The sequence below is a fragment of the Lepidochelys kempii genome, chromosome 23 (assembly GCF_965140265.1).
Source record: "Lepidochelys kempii isolate rLepKem1 chromosome 23, rLepKem1.hap2, whole genome shotgun sequence".
Taxonomy (NCBI): domain Eukaryota; kingdom Metazoa; phylum Chordata; order Testudines; family Cheloniidae; genus Lepidochelys; species Lepidochelys kempii.
Window position 1 is genome coordinate 11,474,330 of NC_133278.1, and position 20,167 is coordinate 11,494,496.

Here is a 20,167-nt window from a genome sequence, read left to right on the forward strand (position 1 = left end):
CTTCTGGGGAACCTTTTTCCAGGTCAGGTTCCCTAGCAGTGCAATACAGGTTAGCTCTGTCAGTGAACAAGGGAGAGGTTAAAAGAAAAGGAGTACTTGTGGCACCTTAGAGACTAACCAATTTATTTGAGCATAAGCTTTCATGAGCTACAGCTCACTTCATCGGATGCATACTGTGGAAAATGTAGAAGATATTTTTATATACACACAAAGCATGAAAAAATACCTCCTCCCACCCCACTCTCCTGCTGGTAATAGCTTATCTAAAGTGATCACTCTCTTTGCAATGTGTATGATAATCAAGGTGGGCCATTTCCAGCACAAATCCAAGGTTTAACAAGAATGTCTGGGGGGGGCGGGATAGGAAAAAACAAGGGGAAATAGTTTTACTTTGTGTAATGACTCAACCACTCCCAGTCTCTATTCAAGCCCAAGTTAATTGTATCCAATTTGCAAATGAATTCCAATTCAACAGTTTCTCGCTGGAGTCTGGATTTGAAGTTTTTTTGTTGTAATATAGCAACTTTCATGTCTGTAATCGCGTGAGCAGAGAGATTGAAGTGTTCTCCGACTGGTTGATGAATGTTATAATTCTTGACATCTGATTTGTGTCCATTTATTCTTTTACGTAGAGACTGTCCAATTTGACCAATGTACATGGCAGAGGGGCATTGCTGGCACATGATGGCATATATCACATTGGTGGATGTGCAGGTGAACGAGCCTCTGATAGTGTGGCTGATGTTATTAGGCCCTGCGATGGTGTCCCCTGAATAGATATGTGGGCACAGTTGGCAACAGGCTTTGTTGCAAGGATAGGTTCCTGGGTTAGTGGTTCTGTTGTGTGGTATGTGGTTGCTGGTGAGTATTTGCTTCAGGTTGGGGGGCTGTCTGTAGGCAAGGACTGGCCTGTCTCCCAAGATTTGTGAGAGTGTTGGGTCATCCTTCAGGGTAGGTTGTAGATCCCTAATAATGCGTTGGAGGGGTTTTAGTTGGGGGCTGAAGGTGATAGCTAGTGGCGTTCTGTTATTTTCTTTGTTAGGCCTGTCCTGGAGTAGGTGACTTCTGGGAACTCTTCTGGCTCTATCAATCTGTTTCTTCACTTCCGCAGGTGGGTATTGTAGTTGTAAGAATGCTTGATAGAGATCTTGTAGGTGTTTGTCTCTGTCTGAGGGGTTGGAGCAAATGCGGTTATATCGCAGAGCTTGGCTGTAGACGATGGATCGTGTAGTGTGGTCAGGGTGAAAGCTGGAGGCATGTAGGTAGGAATAGCGGTCAGTAGGTTTCTGGTATAGGGTGGTGTTTATGTGACCATCGTTTATTAGCACTGTAGTGTCCAGGAAGTGGATCTCTTGTATGGACTGGACCAGGCTGAAGTTGATGGTGGGATGGAAATTGTTGAAATCATGGTGGAATTCCTCAAGGGCTTCTTTTCCATGGGTCCAGATGATGAAGATGTCACCAATATAGCGCAAGTAGAGTAGGGGCGTTAGGGGATGAGAGCTGAGGAAGCGTTGTTCTAAGTCAGCCATAAAAATGTTGGCATACTGTGGGGCCATGCGGGTACCCATAGCAGTGCTGCTGATCTGAAGGTATACATTGTCCCCAAATGTAAAATAGTTATGGGTAAGGACAAAGTCACAAAGTTCAGCCACCAGGTTAGCCGTGACATTATTGGGGATAGTGTTCTTGATGGCTTGTAGTCCATCTTTGTGTGGAATGTTGGTGTAGAGGGCTTCTACATCCATAGTGGCCAGGATGGTGTTATCAGGAAGATCACCAATGGATTGTAGTTTCCTCAGGAAGTCAGTGGTGTCTCGAAGGTAGCTGGGAGTGCTGGTAGCGTAGGGCCTGGCACTTCACCTTGTCCTTTCCCCTGCTGTCCAAAAGGAGGAAAGACAAAAACCCAGAAGGAGGGACAGGCTGATCAGTAGTCGAAGTGAAGTCATCTTGAGGTGGGGGGGTCTTTTTGCAGTAAGAAGCATGGGTCCAGGCAGTCAGTCCTTGGCACTTCACAGCAGTGTGGGTAGTTAGCAGGACTTAATAAGGGCCTTTCCAGCATGGGGCCAGAGTAGTCTTTCGTTGATGGACCTTTATGTAGACCCAGTCACCTGGTTTTAACAAATGGCAGGTTTGCTCAGGATCCTTGGAGCAGGACTTCTTTCACCTGTAAATACAGAGACCTAACACATTTCATTAATGTCTGGCAGTGTTCTGCAGATCTCACAGCTGCTTGGGCACATTCAAGCTCCCTTCTTTCTTGGCTGTCAGCCAAATCCTAGCTGTGAGTGGTGTCCTTGGGCAGGCCAGCATCTTATCTTTGGACCGAGCCTCCCAGCTACAGCGTTGAATTAGCTCATCCTCCGTTCTTTTTCTTCTCCCCTTCTTGGCTTCTATTAACCTGCAAAGGAAACTTTCACTTTCCACTCACACACCTTTGTTCAAAAATGAACACATATACATTGCCCATTATACAGCACTCTAGTCTTATTGTTCAATGTATGGCAGATACACCCTTCTAGTAAAATGACTTTATTACAGAGCTTTGGAGCAACAAGCCAGGACAAGCACACCCACTTTTGAGGAGTCCACTTGGTACAACCTCTGGTGTCCAATAGCTTTCCTCCCTCCCCAGTCCTCTGGCTAGCAATTTGAGGTAGCCAGAAGGATCCCATGTATAATATGGGGAGTGGGTTAACCTTTCATGTCCTTGCTTCCAAAGACTGTTGGTGTGTGAATTTTAACAATTTTTTTTCAATTAAAAGATCTGGCCAATGAAATTTATTTTTCTTTCTTAAGCAAAAATTAGTATATTACATTTTCCTGATATTATCCAAAAACTTTGTATTCCAAGTTGAATAAAACAAGTATCTGCATTTTAATTTAACCCTTCTATTTAGTTTTAAACTAAACTGTCCTATGAAAAATTAAACACAGCAATTCTGGCCACAAGACAAATACCACAAGACAGGACATAGAACACAGAACAGAATTCCTATTATGCCAGTAAATTCATGATATGTTGAATTGCTTTTCATCTGGCATCAGTTTTCTCTGATTTTCTGAAAGACAAAAAGAACATAGATCTACCCCTTCTGGGCAGTCAGTCATTGCTTAAAATATTTCCTTTTTATATAAATACCCTTGTTAATTGCAGGCAAAACAGAGGAATTACCCATATTTTTTTGTATTTCTTTCATAGGCAGCCCAGGTTTCAGTGGCTTTTACCTTATCAGTTAGGTAATTTACATTAAAACAAATGCTTTTCGGCTTGCTTTTGGACCCACAACTTAAAGATGTTTACTTTAAAAAGGGCACAATAAACTTTACCAGACTTTTAATTGCCTTTTACTTTTAACTCCTGTTTTCACAACACACAACTCTAAAAAGGAAAATACCAACTATTGTAGCCCCTTAGAGTCTAATAGGATCTTAATTAAATAGCATTATATATTTACATTCCTTTATACATTTGGGTGGTTAAGTTCCAATAAAACCCCTTATGTTCTTTTAGCTAATTTGACTAAATTTTTCATAGCCAAATGATTTCAATCACATAGTCTCTTTGCCTGGATTTATTTACAGACATTTCTTTGAAAAAAAGGCCCATTTTCCCTTCAGAATGGCTGCAAAGAAACCAAAAATTCTTTTTCTTTAGCATAATTCCCTCCAGCAACTACAGAGTTAACAGGTTTCAGAGTAACAGCCCTGTTACTCTGTATTTGCAAAAAGAAAAGGAGTACTTGTGGCACCTTAGAGACTAACCAATTTATTTGAGCATACGCTTTCGTGAGCTACAGCTCACTTCATCGGATGCATACTGTGGAAAATACAGAAGATGTTTGTTTTTATACACACAAATCATGAAAAAATGGGTGTTTACCATTACAAAAGGTTTTCTCTCTCCCCCCCCCACCCCACTCTCCTGCTGGTAATAGCTTACGTAAAGTGATCGCTCTCCTTACAATAAGAAAAGGAGTACTTGTGGCACCTTAGAGACTAACCAATTTATTTGAGCATGAGCTTTCGTGAGCTACAGCTCACTTCATCGGATGCATGCCATGGAAACTGTAGCAGACTTTATATATACACAGAGAATATGAAAAAATACCTCCTCCCACCCCACTGTCCAGCTGGTAATAGCTTATCTAAAGTGATCATCAGGTGGGCCATTTCCAGCACAAATCCAGGTTTTCTCACCCTCCACCCCCCCACACACAAATTCACTCTCCTGCTGGTGATAGCCCATCCAAAGTGACAACTCTTTACACAATGTGCATGATAATAAAGTTGGGCCATTTCCTGCACAAATCCAGGTTCTCTCACCCCCTAACCCCCATCCCAAAAACCACACACACAAACTCACTATCACTCTCCTTACACAAACCACTGGCCCACCTTGATTATCATACACATTGTAAGGAGAGTGATCACTTTACATAAGCTATTACCAGCAGGAGAGTGGGGCAGGGGGCGGGGGGTGGGGGGGAGAAAACCTTTTGTAGTGATAATCACTCATTTTTTCATGGTTTGTGTGTATAAAAACGTCTTCTGTACTTTCCACAGTATGCATCCGATGAAGTGAGCTGTAGCTCACGAAAGCTTATGCTCAAATAAATTGGTTAGTCTCTAAGGTGCCACAAGTACTCCTTTTCTTTTTACAGAGTTAAAGTCTCACTTTCTTTCCTTAAATCACTTGCTTATTTTCCAAAACGACACCCTAATCAACTCAGATTTTACCATTCCAAGTATTATTCCGGGATTTAAGTTTCCCATTCCTGTAATTATTTACTCCTTTTCTTTCACTATGCCCTCCAAGTTTCCAACCTGTTTTCCAATCTCTCTATCTGTTGCTTGCCCGCTTGGGCCCGATCCTGTTTTTCTTTCTGAACTGTCCCTTCCATGAGCACCAGCTTTGTTCCACTACCAATTTCACAAGGAGGCTGGGCTTCTTAACTAGCCCCCAGCCCTCCTGGTCTCTTCTCTTAAATATTCTCACTCACAAGGGCTACCTGAGTCCTCCCCCATGAGGCTTGTCACCTGGACAGAACACACGGCCAATTGGCGGTTTAACTATTTAATTTCCTCTTATGGCAGACACACTGTTGTTACGGCATATCCTGAGCACAAATGGTTAAATTTTGACAAGTCTCTGAAGGACTGGTACTTGCTTAGCCAGTGCTTCCTTTTCTGCCTGGAAGTCCTGTCTTAAGGCTTGCAACTGGTCCTGGGCATAGGCCAGAAAGCCGAGGGTAAGCCGGAGGAGGGGCAGAAGCAGGCATAGCACAGAGCAGGGCTGGAGACCCCTGAGATGAATGAGAAAAGGAGGAGGAAAGAGGACGTCCTTGACTCTTCTATACAAACAGCTTTGAAAGCCATACGTCCTTCTTTTGGCTTATAATTATACCATACAAACAAATAATCCATTTGTCCCGGTCTAAGATCGACCAAAATATCTCTTAAGGAATCCATCCTGTCTGCGGAAAAAGTTCCACAGGCTCGCCAATCTTGTGCAGGAGGTCAGACTAGATGATCATAATGGTCCATTCTGACCTTAGTATCTATGAATCTAGTCGGGGACAAATGGGTGGTGAAAGCTGGCCATTGAACCTGACATAAATTATTCATTTTTGATTTAGTTAACCCAGTAGTTCCAGAGATTCCCTTCCAATCTCTGAGTATCAGAGACAACGGGGCGTCCCCCGGGCATTTACTGCCAAATTGTCCCATCCTAAGTGGAAAGGGGACTCAAACCCACAATTCCCAACTCTTAGTATCAAGCAATCGCTTACCTCTCCAGGGACTCGAACCCCGAAGACCCTCTCCAGGGACTCAAACCCTGAAGACCTGGATCTGGAGCCTACTCAATGGGTAGGTGGATGTTGCTAGATTTCTACGGGCTTCAGCTGGTTCACAGAACACACCTGATCGCCGACACAGGAATCAGATCATTGGCAAGGCTCCTCGAAGCCGGAGGATGCGCGCTGCGTTGCTTTTAGAGTCTGATCCTACACTGGAGAGTCAGACGGGTCCCGGCGGAGTTGCCAAATTGTCAAGGACTTGAACCCCAGACGGCACGGTTCGTTGTCTGACCGGAGAGAGACAGGCAACACCAGCAAGGTCCGAACTCAAAGCTCTTTATTGAAGAGTGCACACAACAATAGAGAGCAGCCCGTCTTCAAAGAGAACCAGCAGCCTCTAAGCAAAACTCATAGGTTTTTATAGACAGTCCCATCACGTCACAGATTTATTCATAAAGCAGCCTCCCCCATATTAGTTAAAATCCTCTTTCTCTATATGCATGCACATCTACCCCCCTTATTGTAGATAACTTTTAGCAAATTGTAGTGCTTCACTAACTTTCTTATCGGTATGGATGTCAACCAGGAGACGAGGAGTTAAAACAGACAAAACACAAGAGCAGGGAGTGGAAAACAGCACCTCTGTATCTCAAGGACTGTTCCCAGCACATCTGGTACAAAAATGCAGGAATGCAGGTCACCCCTCTTTTCTCACTCTCTGTAACTTAAACACATATTCCTTCATTCTACTTTCAGAGACTTTCCCAGCAGCCTCTCTTAGCCTGACTTTGGTTCGGTTGGCATAACTGCCTCCTGTTTAGCTTTTCTCACCTAACAGTGTGATCAGTTATTGAGGTTGGAAAGGACTCTCGGGACCACCCAGTGTCACATCCCATGTGCTGTGTCTCCCCCCCCCCCAGCTTGGGTGGGAGGGATAGCTCAGTGGTTTGAGCATTGGCCTGCTAAACCCAGGGTTGTCAGCTCAATCCTTGAGGGGGCCATTTGGGGCAAAAATTGGGGATTGGTCCTGCTTTGAGCAGGGGGTTGGACTAGATGACCTTCTGAGATCCCTTCCAACCCTGATATTCTATGATTCCCATGTCACCTGGCAGGGTAGAGGGCTGTGATGTCTGTCAGGGGCAGGCTGGGATACCATTCAAAGAGGGCAGAGTTCAGGCTATGGGGCAGGGCCAGCAGACTTCTTAGCTGTGCATTTCCTAGCCTTCAGTGCATTTTACCATAGCTCTGCCTGTCCTGAACTGCGTGGTTTTACAGGCTCAGACCCTCGACCGGTATTTAGACTGCTAATTTCCATTGATTTCAGCCTCTGAGGGTCTGGGTCATAGAGTTTAAGGCCAGAAGGGACTATATGATCATGCACCTCACAGGCTATTAAACTTGACCCCAGATACCCCTATATTAAGCCTAGGAATCGAGGTACACTTGCTATTCTGGAAGGACACGGCGGCCCTGCTGCTAGCACTTAACTGCAATAACAAAGTTTTGGGGCAGTGAATTTCCATTGTTTTTGGAGGAAGCGGTTGGCAGTGGGGGAGGCGCAAGGAGGGTTCCTGGGAATATCTCAGCACCACTAAGCTACCATCTGTGCCCTCCTCTTCGCTCCTCCTGCCCCGAGTTGGGCTGATCCTCTATCCAGGAGGCAACATTTCTAGAATAGAGGTGGTAATCAAAGGGCTGTGAGCAGCACATATGGAAGGCAGAATTAGCAAAGGGGGAAGGGGCTCTGCTTCACTGGAGGAAGGCAGAGGTGTGAAGTGGCCCATTCAGCTCAATGTGATGTTCTCAGCTGAATGAGAACACCCCATATACAGCCTGACACAGGAGCTAAGAGGTGTGTGAACTGCTCCATTCCTCTCTGTGAGCGCTCTCCTAGTCTCTACTCCACACCTCGGGCAGCCCACTAGATTTCATGACAGTCTGCCTGAGACCCTGGGGTTGAGAGCAATTTAAAAATTAAAATCAGCTCCGTAGCGGGATCTGAGGAGCCCTTGAGCAACTAACTTCACGGTGGCCCCAAGAAGTCTCCCCCAGCCCCTCTTGTGGTATGCCAACATTCAAGAGAATCCCACTAGGCCCCTGGATTTTCAGGATTGCTCATAACACAGCAAGCTATGTAGTGAGAACCCCTTGATCCAGCAACCCCAAACTGAAACCACAAACTCTGCCCGGCCCTTGTTGTCCCGTACCAGTTTGCAAGGCAACCTGCCTCCATACAAACGCGAGGCGTTGTTTTGACTGAGTCCTTGAGTAACTGGAATCAGTCATCTTCCCTCTATTTAATAACAACAGGTAGAACTTTTCCTTGGTAGATCCCAAAGCGTTTTCCAAAACGGGGGTCAGATGGGGAAACTGAGGCACGGGGAAAGGCAGCCTCTTGGCCAGTGGCAGGAATTGAGCCTGTTACCCAGCTCGCTGAGTGGCCTGTCCCCCCAGCCCAGGCAAGTGTGACACCTCATCTTGAGGCTGGGTCGTCCCTTTTTCTCAGAGCTTCAGCTTTATTTCCTCCATCTGGCATAAAATCAGCGCATCAACCCTCTCTTCCCCCAACCTGGAGTCTTCTGTTCTCTACAGATCCCGCTGCTACAGGCTACTAGCCCTGGAGTGACCCTGTTTCCTGCAGCTCTCCCCTTGACCCAGGACCTCTCTGTTGCTGATAGCTCTCTGCCCCAACTCAGCCACCGGGTGTGCTCACTGCATGGAAGAAGGCAAGGACCTGTGGGATGGGTTTTTACCAGGCCATGATTTTATTACTCAAAGGACATCCCAGGGTCCCATCGAGGACGATAACACAGCCCAATGCAGTCACTCACACCCCCTTGATCCTTTGTTCTTGGGGGGCTCCCATGGCAGGGGGGAACCAATCATCACATTGGGAGGTTCTCCGGGCACCTCTGCCCACCTGCCTTCTGGGGGTTGAAGTGAGAGTGGGCTTTGACCCCCAGCCAGCACTTCTACCAGATGCGTTGGCAGAGCAGTCCCCCTGGATAGAGCCCTAAATGGATACAAAACTGATATCCACGGATGCAGATATCCGCAGATAGAAAGCAGATGTCCACAGAGCCGCAGGGCTCTGCCGGGAGCTGCAGCTGTGAAAGCAGCAGCATGGCAGGCCGCTGCTTGCAGGAACCAGTGCCCCCCACAGGCAGCTCCTCCAGCGTGGCTGTACTACCCTCAGCCCCGCCCACTGGGGTGGGCCCCAGGCTCACCAGCAGCTGTCCATGGTTGTACTACCGTGTGCAAGGAGCTCACACGCTCTCAGACAGGAGTCCCTTCCATGAAGCACTCTGCATCTCCCATCTGGGAGCATGGAAGCCACTTGCACACAATATCAATTTTGTATCCATGTAGGGCTCTACCTCTGGGGTAGTGTCCTGCCCTATTTGCCTCCAGCGAGGTTAGACATGATGCCCCATCTCTTAAAGGGAAGCCTGCTATGTTACCTTTTTTGGGTCTGGAGCCTAAATCAGTGAGATCCTGCTCTAGGCATCTGCCACAAGGATGGGTCAACATCAGCCCAGCTGCCTCCAACCCACCCTGCATGGGCTATGTAGGAGTTTGGCCAGCCCCCTACCGAGACCCTTCAGGACCAAAGCAGCACCTAGATCAAAGAGCTGCACTCCGTCCTCTTTATAAAGTTCAGCCTTCCAAATTAGCTCAAGCCCAGAGCACATCCCCAGGTCTTTCCCCTGCTAGGTGGATAACAACTATGCCTGGTGTGCACTCTTGGGGTGCCAGCCCTGGCAAAAGCAGGGCATGAGCTGCCCCTAGCGCCCGCCCCGTCTGCTGTGCCAAGGCAAAATCACATCCCACCCTGAGCCCAGCTGCAAGCCCCTGACTGAAGTAGATGCTGTCTTGCAAGCCCAAAGCATGATGCTGAGCCCGCAAATCCACATCCCCAGCTGTGGGCATGCTCTAATGCATTCCGTATAGACATGGAGATAGGTGTCGTGTTTAAAACCTGCAGTGCTTATGGCCCACCACCTGCGACATCTCTCCTCAGGTGGCTCCACGTACCACTTATAGGCCCTGGATCACCTGCGTCCTGTCGCCTGGACCTCTGACTTCCCCAGACCAGCTGGGTGGCCATGAGCGGGAGCCATGTTCTCCTTGTGGCTAGCGTGAGTGACAGCCCCTTCCTAAGCACTGCCAGAAACTGGAATTTGGTTAGGAAGGAACGGTCCCTGAGCAGGAACAGGGGACCCTCACGTGCCTGTGGTGCCCATTCAGGACACGGGTCCATCTCACCGGAGCAGAACATGTCATATAGTTCCAGTGTCTGCCCCAAAGAGCCCCCTGGGCTAAAGACACTGACCCAAAAGAAAGCCAAGAGAAAGGCTGCCTTGAAGAGAACAGCTTCACCCTGACAAATGGCAGATCTGAGGAAGAACCTTGGCTAATTGCCTGTGGATCTGCCAAGTCACTGGCTTCCTGTCCCAGCAGCTTGGGTCTGACCCTCCAGCATCCTGCCGACCATGAATCCCTGACCGGGGTCCAGATAACCCTCAGACCTGGAGTAAAAGGCCACCCCGCATAACCCATTAGCTATTGTCATCTTCCATAAGGCTTTACGGAGCCCTGGCTCTCTCCCCGGTGTAGCCTACAGGGTTAACTGACCTAACTTAACCCACTTGGCCTTCTGCGGGGTGGACACCCTATCCCAAAGAGACAGATAGAAGAGGCTCCGTTGGGAGCACAACGCACAGCTCCCATGAAGCACGGCCCATTTGGGGCAAGTCGGACTCCATGGAGTGGGCTGCGCACCCCCATGCCCACGGAGAGGTGGAGAAGAAACCCCTAGTGGAGCCATCTCCCGCAATGCAGCAGTCTGGTAATGAGAGTTCAGTTCATCCAGCAAGCGATGGGCGCATTTGCGCTGGAGCCAGCCAGGAAACACCCAGCTGGCTGGAAGGATTCTGTCCTGGCCCTGATGTGCGTGAGCCCAGCTGGTGTGCAGTGAGGTGGGTACACGGAAAGCCGTTCCTGGCAGAGGCTAGTAATCCAGGCACTGCCTGGGTTGAAGCCCCTGGGATTCAGGCCCCCCATCGAACATGGGGTTCAGGAGAGCTGCCGTCCAATTCCCCGTTTACACTAAAACCAGAGCTGAAGGCTGTGTTGTGCTTTGGGAACATGGCGCCGTCTTGTGAGTGCTAGGGAGAAAGGGACACGAGGCCCCAGGGTGATCCATCTCTGGGCATGGCAGAAATTTGAGCAGGAGAGCAGCTTCAGCTCTATAAAAGAGGGGTCACTGAGGGGCAGGGGAAGGGCTCTGCTGAGGCATGCCCAGCAGAAATAAGATATCACACCCAGATCAGTTCTGCTCCTGCACAGCCTGGGATACACAAGTTTGCACACCACCCACCCCCATCCCAGTGTTTGCACAATGCCAGAGCTGGGCCTGGCTTGTCTTTTCAACAAGCACCTTTCACAGGAGGACCCCTGCACTCCATGGGGAGGAGCAGACATAAAGAGGAGACACTATTTTGTCAGGGGAGAAAGTGGCTTTTATTACCTGTCCCCTGTAAACATGTTGGGGCTGTGGGACTTTTGAGCAGGGACAGCCAAGATCTCCAGAACTCAGTGGGAAGTTATGAACACAGTATACTTAGGGGTGGAAATGTCCCCATCTTAGATTCATAGGACCATGGTGTGAGAAGTGACTGCACGAGTCACCTAGTCTAACCCCCTGCCGAAAGGTGGGATTTGTTAGGTGTAACTATCCAAGACAGATGGCTCCAACCTCCTTTAGAAAACCTCCAGGGAAGGAGCTTCCAGGATCTCCCTAGGCCAGCTGTTCCATTGTCCTACTGCTCTTGCAATTTGGAAGTTTTTCCTGAGATTTAATCTCAATCTGGTAGGTTGTAGTTTAAGCCCATTGCCTCTTGTCCTGCCCTCTGTGGCAAGAGAGACCAACTTTTCTCCATCTTTTTTGTGTCAGCCTTTCAAGTATTTGAAGACAGTTCTCGTGTCCCCCCTCAATCACCTCTATTCCAAGTTAAACATACCCAGTTCCTTTGCTCCTATGGCTGGCATTCCATCCCTTTAATCATCTTTGTCGCTTGCCTCTGGATCCTTCCCAGTTTCGCTACATCCTTTCTGTATACTGGTGACCAAAATTGGACACAGTCCTCCAGCTGAGGCTTACCCAGCGCCAAGTAGAGGGGTACTATCACCTCCCATGACTCGCATGCTATGCCTCTGTGAACGCAACTCAAAACTGCATTTGCTTTTGTGGTATTGCCAACCCCAAAGGTTCAAAACTCATGAGTCAGGCTCCCCAAAAATCAAGTGATTGGCTTTAAAAGAATGAGATGATGTAAAAATAATAGACGTGGTGTTCTTTTTATTTGCCTTCTGCTTTTTGAGCCTTTTGGATGCACGGGGGTCTCATTTTAAAGCTTTCCCCACATCCACGAAGGCTAGAACCTTCATTTTTCTTTAAGAATGAAGGCTGAAATCAGCACAGATTCACTTGACTCCAGGAGTTGGGCCTTTAAGGAAAACAATTATTATCATGAGACTCATGACAAAATCATGAGAGTTGGCAACAGCACTGCATTGCTGACTCATGTTGAGGCTGGGATCCACCACATCTCCCAGATCCTTCTCAGCCGTGCTGCTGCCAGGCCAGCAATCCTCCATTCAGGGTGGGATAGATGCGAGAGGGTCTCCGCAGTCTAAGGTACTAACTCAGCAGCTCCCAAACGGTGGGTCATGGCAAAACAGCATCCTCCACACCCCATGACCTCGCCTGCACCATACATGCGAGGTCGCGTTGTGTGGAGCATCCTCTGTGCTGTCTGGAGTCGCAGGAAATGGGGTCAAGCTGGAAAAAAGTTTGGGGACCACTGTCCTAACTACAGGTTTCAGAGTAACAGCCGTGTTAGTCTGTATTCGCAAAAAGAAAAGGAGTACTTGTGGCACCTTAGAGACTAACCAATTTATTTGAGCATAAGCTTTCGTGAGCTACAGCTCACGAAAGCTTATGCTCAAATAAATTGGTTAGATTCTAAGGTGCCACAAGTACTCATTTTCTTTTTGTCCTAACTACGTTGAGGATGTCTGCACTAATGTAACTATGTAAATGTGCAAACTCCCAGCTAAAGTGGCATCAGGCTGAAGCAGGATTTTAACCCATCTCACTGCTGGAGGAAAGGATCCAGCGTCTATACTTGGCCTGGAAAGCTCATTCAGTCTTGCTCACATCTCAGAGGGACAAAAGTCACCTCCAGCATCAGCCCCAGATGTGCGACCCATTGCCAGCATAGGCGCAGGAAATAAGGGTGTGGAGGGTGCTGCAGCACCCTCAGGCTCCCAGCTGCCAGCCCCATGCCCAGGGTCCCAGCTGCCACCCTGCACCTGAGGTCCTGGCTACCACCCTGCGCCCAGAGCTTTGATCCTGGCCTCAGCTCTAAGGGGGGAGGGATGGATAGGAATAAGGGGGCTGGCTTTCAGCACCCCCACTATTAAAAATGTTCCAGTGCCACTGATTGTCAGTGCCCGGGGGGTTCCATTTTCACTTCCCAAAGTGCCAGTTTCCATGCCATGCCAGCACCGCAGCTCCCCGTCTCATCCCAGAGGAAGCCAGATTAGGGATGACGGCCAAGAGGACCAGTGAGGCATTGTCCAAAGGCAACAGACTGAGAGCACCCCAAGAGACACTCGCCCCAGTGTGGTTTGCAGAGGAAGCCTAAAGAAATTGACTTTAATCCTCCACTTGAGAGGAAGTTTTGAACCCTGCCAGCAGCATGGGGGGCCCTGGGACAGAAGGGGCGGGGCCAGCAGGCTAGCCTCCCCGAAGGGGTGGTTCACCCGCTGCCCATGCCTTTGATGTAAGCAAACCATCTTCTCTGTTAGAAAAAAGGCATTTTTTCTCTCCCAGCAGTGGCAAAGGGGCAGGTAGAGCTTGGTGGGAAGACTGTGATTTCCCTGCCCCCGTCAGAGGCAGGAGTGGAAGCCCGGTCGAGTTGGGAGTACCGCAGTCCCCAGTCCTGGGCCTGCAAGGTGTGGCACTGGGAAGGGAGGTACTGGCGGCTGGGAGAATGAAGCCTCCAGCTCTACACTGCCACAAAACTCTCGGGCTGCGGGGCGATGAAATTGCAGGGTAGATATTAGGGCTTGGGTTGGAGGGGGACGGTCCCAGAGCCCCAGCTCCAGCCTGAGCCCAAATGTCTACGTTGCAGTTTTGTAGCCTCACAGCCCGAGCCTGAATCAGCTGGAACGGGCCAGCCACGGGGGTTTCATTGCAGTGTAGGCACCTGCAGGGGCCAGCTGATACCCAGAGGCAGCTTTTCCCAGGCGGAGGCCCTCATGCCCTGTTCAGTTCCGGGTCCTTCCCTGAGGTCCCCTGGAACGGTTACTTCTCCCTCTGGTTCTGAGGGAAGGGGCGTCCTAGGTTACATGCCAGGCCCCGGTCCTCTGCAGGCTATGTTGGGACTCATTGGGAATTTTCCCTTGCAATTGGATGGGAGGGGGGGATGAAAAAAATAGGTTGAAAACTACAAATATTTCTTTGGCCAGTGGCTCCTCTCCTGGAAAAGTTTGCTTTTTCCTGGAAAACTGAAAATTGGAAGCGGGGAAAAAATCAGTTTTTGGTTTAAAAGAATCAGTTTTCAGCAGGTTTCCTTCACCCCCACCCCCCGCGCCCCCTCAAAAAAAGAAAAAAAGGCAGTTTTGAGTGGGCGTGAACTTGTTGGTTGTAGTTATTCAACAGAAAGTCAACATTTTCTGCTGAAAATTTACACCAAAAAACTCCCCCACCAACAAACCCTAGACATTCTCTGCCTTTTCATTGTTATCAACTCCTGTGACTTTGTTACGAGTCTTGCCAGATTTAGCATTTTCCTTTAGCCCCCAGCTGCTGCAATCCTGAGAGAATCCATTTTCATTTAAAAAGAAATGTCTAGCCCTCAGGTCTGCAGGGAATAGCTTAAGAGGTGACCTGGTTATAACCCTAAAGGCAAAGAACCCAGTGTTTATTAGGAAAAAATCGCATGCGGTTTTTATGGGCCTTTCTTTCGGAACTGGTTTCTAAGCACATGGGGTTGCTCATCGTGCTGGACTACAACTCCCAGCATGCCCTGCTCTCTGGGTTTGGGGAGAGAGAGAGAATCTGGCAGGGTGCTGGTTTTGATGCCTTAGCAGGGTGCGGGGGGGGGGTTGTTCCAGGCCAGGCTGCCTATGGGTCCTGCATGGAGAAGCAGCCCCAGACATTCCTGTCTCCCAATGATCACCCCTCTGTCTGACAGGCAGGGCTTTGGAGCTCCCCCGCCAGTGCTCATTCTCAGCATCTGGCATTGCTGCTCGTGCTCAGCCCAGCTTGGGGGCTGCTTCCATGTTGCCGTGGCGAGGCCGAGCTGTGGGGTTGGGACTGTCAAAAGGTGCACACAAGAATCATAGGGTTGCCCACCCTCCAGGATTGTCCTAGAGTCTGGCTCTGGGAATTAAAGATGAATCTTTAATTCAAGACTATGTCATGTGATGAAACCTCCAGGAATACATCCAACTAAAATTGGCAACCCTAAGGAATCAGGCATTGAGCTTTGTGGAAGTCACGTATCTCAAAATCTCTCTCCCGGTAGTAGGGCTAGATAATTCCAATGCCGCTCTATGCCTCAGTTTCCCCCTTCTGTATAACAGGCATAACAAAACTGATCTTCTTTGTAAAGCACTTTCAATCTACGGATGACAAGTGCTCTGGAAGAGAGAGAGAAGTAATGTTATTATAGTTAGGGCTTGTCTACGCTTGGAAATTTACCCAAATAGTTCTGGAATAGTTATATGCCCCGGAATAAAAGCGTCCACATAGGGGGCTTGTACCAAAATAACTATTTTGAAATAGCTGTTTTGGTATATTCCCAAGCAAAGAAGGGCCCTAAATGAACTTCTTTCTCCCAATACTCCGTGCTGATTAGGCCTCAACTGGAGTATTGTGTCCTGTTCTGAGCGCCACATTTCAGGAAAGATGTGAACAAATTGGAGAAAGTCCAGAGAAGAGCAACAAAAATGATTAGAGGTCTAGAAAACATGACCTATGAGGGAACATTGAAAAAAATGGGTTTGTCTAGTCTGGAGAAGAGACGACTGAAAGGAGACACGATAACAGTTTTCAAGTACATAAAAGGTTGTTACAAAGAGGAGAGAGAAAAATTGTTCTCATTAACCTCTAAGGATAGGACAAGAAGCAATGGGCTTAAATTGCAGCAAGGCCGATTAGGCTGAACATTAGGAAAAATTACCTAACTGTCATGGTGGTTAAGCACCTGAATAACTTGCCTTGGGAGGTTGTGGAATCTCTGTCACTAGAGATTTTTAAGACCAGGTTAGATAAACACCTGTCAGGAATGGTCTAGATAATAGAATCATAGAATCATAGAATATCAGGGTTGGAAGGGACCTCAGGAGGTCATCTAGTCCAACCCCCTGCTCAAAGCAGGACCGATCCCCAGTTAAATCATCCAAGCCAGGTTTTTGTCAAGCCTGACCTTAAAAACTTCTAAGGAAGGAGATTCCACCACCTCCCTAGGTAACGCATCTCAGTGTTTCACCACCCTACAAGTGAAAAAGTTTTTCCTAATATCCAACCTAAATCTCCCCCACTGCAACTTGAGACCATTACTCCTTGTTCTGTCATCTGCTACCACTGAGAACAGTCTAGAGCCATCCTCTTTGGAGCCCCCTTTCAGGTAGTTAAAAGCAGCTATCAAATCCCCCCTCATTCTTCTCTTCTGTAGACTAAACATCCCCAGTTCCCTCAGCCTCTCCTCATAAGTCATGTGTTCCAGACCTCTAATCATTTTTGTTGCCCTCCGCTGGACTCCTTCCAATTTTTCCACATCCTTCTTGTAGTGTGGGGCCCAAAACTGCACACAGTACTCCAGATGAGGCCTCACAAATGTCCAATAGAGGGGAATGATCACGTCCCTCGATCTGCTGGCAATGCCCCTACTTATACATCCCAAAATGCCATTGGCCTTCTTGGCAACAAGGGCACACTGCTGACTCATATCCAGCTTCTCGTCCACTGTAACCCCTAGGTCCTTTTCTGCAGAACTGCTGCCTAGCCATTTGGTCCCTAGTCTGTAGCGGTGCATTGGATTCTTCCATCCTAAGTGCAGGACTCTGCACTTGTCCTTGTTGAACCTCATCAGATTTCTTTTGGCCCAATCCTCCAATTTATCTAGGGCCCTCTGTATCCTATCCCTACCCCCAGCCATGAGTGCAGGGGACTGGACTAGATGACCTCTCGAGGTCCCTTCCAGGCCTACGATTCTATGAATCTATGAGTCAGAGGAGACGATTTTGACCCTTTTAAAATAATTTAGAATTAAGAAAAACTAAAAGGGAAGGAAATTTTTAGACAAAAAGCCTCTTTGAAGCAAAAAAATTGTAAATGCTTTGATTTTCTCTGGATTTTTTTAAGGTTTTGATTTACTGGCTGGATGGGCCCATGGGTCTGATCCCATGGGGCAGGGATGGGGAGGGGGGACGTTGGTAGATAGACAGGTACAGAGGGGTGCCCTTGGTTTAGGTCCTCAGGCAGTTTCGATCATAGCTCCCAGGAATTTCTGGGATCTCGGGGAGGTTCCTCTGGCCGGGTTTTCTCCCGGGGCCCCATCTCTGGGACCGTTTGATGAGGACGGGGCGCAGTGACCGTGCTGAGATCTGTCTCACGGCCTGTCTCCTTCTCCCTGCAGAGCTCAGCTACCCCAAACCCTCCATCTCCCTGCGCCCCAGCGGGGGGTGGGGTGGGTGTCACTCTGTGGGGAGCTGTGACCATCTGATGTCAGGGTTGACACCAGAACATGAGGTTCCTTCTGTACAAAGTTGAAAACCCGAACATGCTGCAGGACGTGGCTGAGAACGTGGGGACGTGGCTGAGTTTCCCATTTGCAACCTGAGCCGGAGAGAGAGAGCGAGCTACAGCTGCCAATATAGCACCAAACCAGACCCGCCCATCTGGTCAGAGCCCAGCGACCCCATGGAGCCGGTGGTAGCAAGTGAGGGGCCCAGCTCATTGTCCCTGCTCCCAGCCCCACACCCACCCAGACCCTTGGGGAGGCTCTGCATCAATGGGATGCTCAGAGCCAGGCTCTGCCCTGAGCCCTGGGGCCCAGCAGAGGAGACCCCAGCCAGGGAGAGGGGACAGAGTCACCCAGCCGCTTGAGATTCGAGGCAGAGGGAAGGGGGATCCCTGTCCCCGGGAGGAGCTGCAGAGCAGGGGGCCTTTACCAGTGGGATGCTCCCCCAGGCTGCCCTGGCTCTGGGGACGCACAGACCAGTCAGGGCCCAGGGGTTGCCCAGCCAGCACCGCCCCCCAACCACAAGAAATCCCCCCTGTCCCGGGAATGACAGTGATGATCGATGCTGAATTGTGGGAGGGGCCAATCACTGAGTTGCTGTTCAGATCCCCCCGCAAGAGCACACGACCTGGTCTCAGATCCCATCCCCATGGGCACACGCCCTGGTCTCAGATCCCCGAATAGGCACACGCCCTGGTCTCAGATCCCCCCACCCCACCCATAGGTACACACCCTGGCTTTCTCACCGAGGAAGAGGACAGTGAGAGCAGATGCCATGATGTGGGCAGCAAGGGACCCCTTAGCGCTGCCACCAACGCCCCGATGCCCAGCTCCACTGAGCCCCAAATGAGGCACTGAGCCTGGGGCTGCACCTACCAGAAGCTGGCAATGGCTCATCTCTTCCTGTGTCCATCACACATTGTCTAATTTGCCGGCCAAATCTAATGCCGCCAAAGTAAGCAGAGGGTCCCTGAAACACCCAGGAAACCTGGTCACTGTCAGCCTGGCCAAGCATCATGCAGCTTGCAGTTTGTCTATGTCTCTGTGGGGATGGGGGAGAGGTCACCCTCAATGTACTCTGCACGCTTGGGGATGGTGCACCAGGCTGGGCGTCAGGAGACCCACAGGGTCTGGTCTTCAATCTTCGACTGACCACTATTTTCACGCAGATTAGTCTCCTCCTTGTTTTAAATGCTGGGTTCAAACCAGGCTGGGAGCCATGTAGGTAAAATTAATACGTGACTATGCAATTAAAGGATGGTGTTGTAATGCACGTGCACAAGCGGGCAGAGTTAAGGGTGTTTGGGAAAGCATAAATATGGCATTTTCCGCTGCTGAAGGGTTTGACTCTGCAGCCTTCCCTCTCAGCCTGCAAACCTGCCCACGTGTGACACGAGCTGTGTCACCACATGAGGTGCGGGCGCAACGGAGAATACCTGGGTTTGCTGCCCCTTGCACCATAGCTGAGCGGTGATGGTGGCTTTACACTGTAATACCTGGTTCAAAGGGTCTTTTCTCAGCATGTGAATTAAATAAACCAGGTTCAAAAGAAAATTGGAAAAAGAGAAAAGGAGTACTTGTGGCACCTTAGAGACTAACCAATTTATTGGTTAGTCTCTAAGGTGCCACAAGTACTCCTTTTCTTTTTGCAAATACAGACTAATACGGCTGTTACTCTGAAACCTGGAAAAAGAGAAATTCCGTCCCGTGCCCACAACAGAGCACTAGCCGGGAGAGACCCAGGGACCTTCTAATGCTCCTGCAGGGACCCTGCCCCTAAGCTGGAGGAGACACTGTCAGTGGTTATGTGGCCAGGCCTCTAGAGACAGAGGTGACACAGGCTTTGTTTATACAGCCATTGGCTAGAGGGTAGAAGAAAGCTGAGGATCAGGAAGCTTTGACTCTGTTCCCGGCTCTCAGAGGGGAGTGGGGTCTAGAGGTTACAGTAGGGGACAATGGGAACTGTGGTGAAATAGGAATTTCTGTAACTTATTTTATCTCTGACCTTGGCTTGGTAAACGCTGACACCACCCAAATGCAAAAAAACGGAACCCAGGGAGGAGCACTTGGGAATTCCTCCCTGTGGGGTACCCTCAAGCCCTTTCACGCACCCCCCCCCAAAGAACTGAGAAAGAAAACAAAGGAAATTAGCTGTGACTATCAGCTAATCAAACAACATGCACAAACCTCTTAGGACACCAAAAATCCAATTCTGTTCTTAAAAAAGGTAAATTTTATTAAAAACAAAAAGAGAAAAAATACATCTGGAACTTAGGCTTTTTGCTAGATCTTAAAAGGAACAATTACAAAAATAAAGCACCCAAAACAGCATTCTTGGGGGTTCAGTTTAAAGGTTACAAGCAAACAAAAGCATCAGGGATTAGCACAGAAGAGATCCACAAGCCTTAAAAGATAAACAGAAATTAACCCGATTGCATCTAGCTAAACATTTTGATTTACTTACACCTTGGAGTTGTTAAATGTAGTTCTAGATATGATCTGATGATTTTCATATCTGGTTCAAACTTTACACAGCATTCCTGCTGC

General features: G+C 48.8%; 1 protein-coding gene across 1 annotated transcript in view; it reads left to right on the forward strand.

Annotated features, from left to right (window-relative positions):
- LOC140901855 (uncharacterized) overlaps positions 1–20,167 on the forward strand; it is a 355,192-nt gene that overhangs the window by 274,161 nt on the left and 60,864 nt on the right. The gene's annotated exons all lie outside the window — the stretch shown is intronic.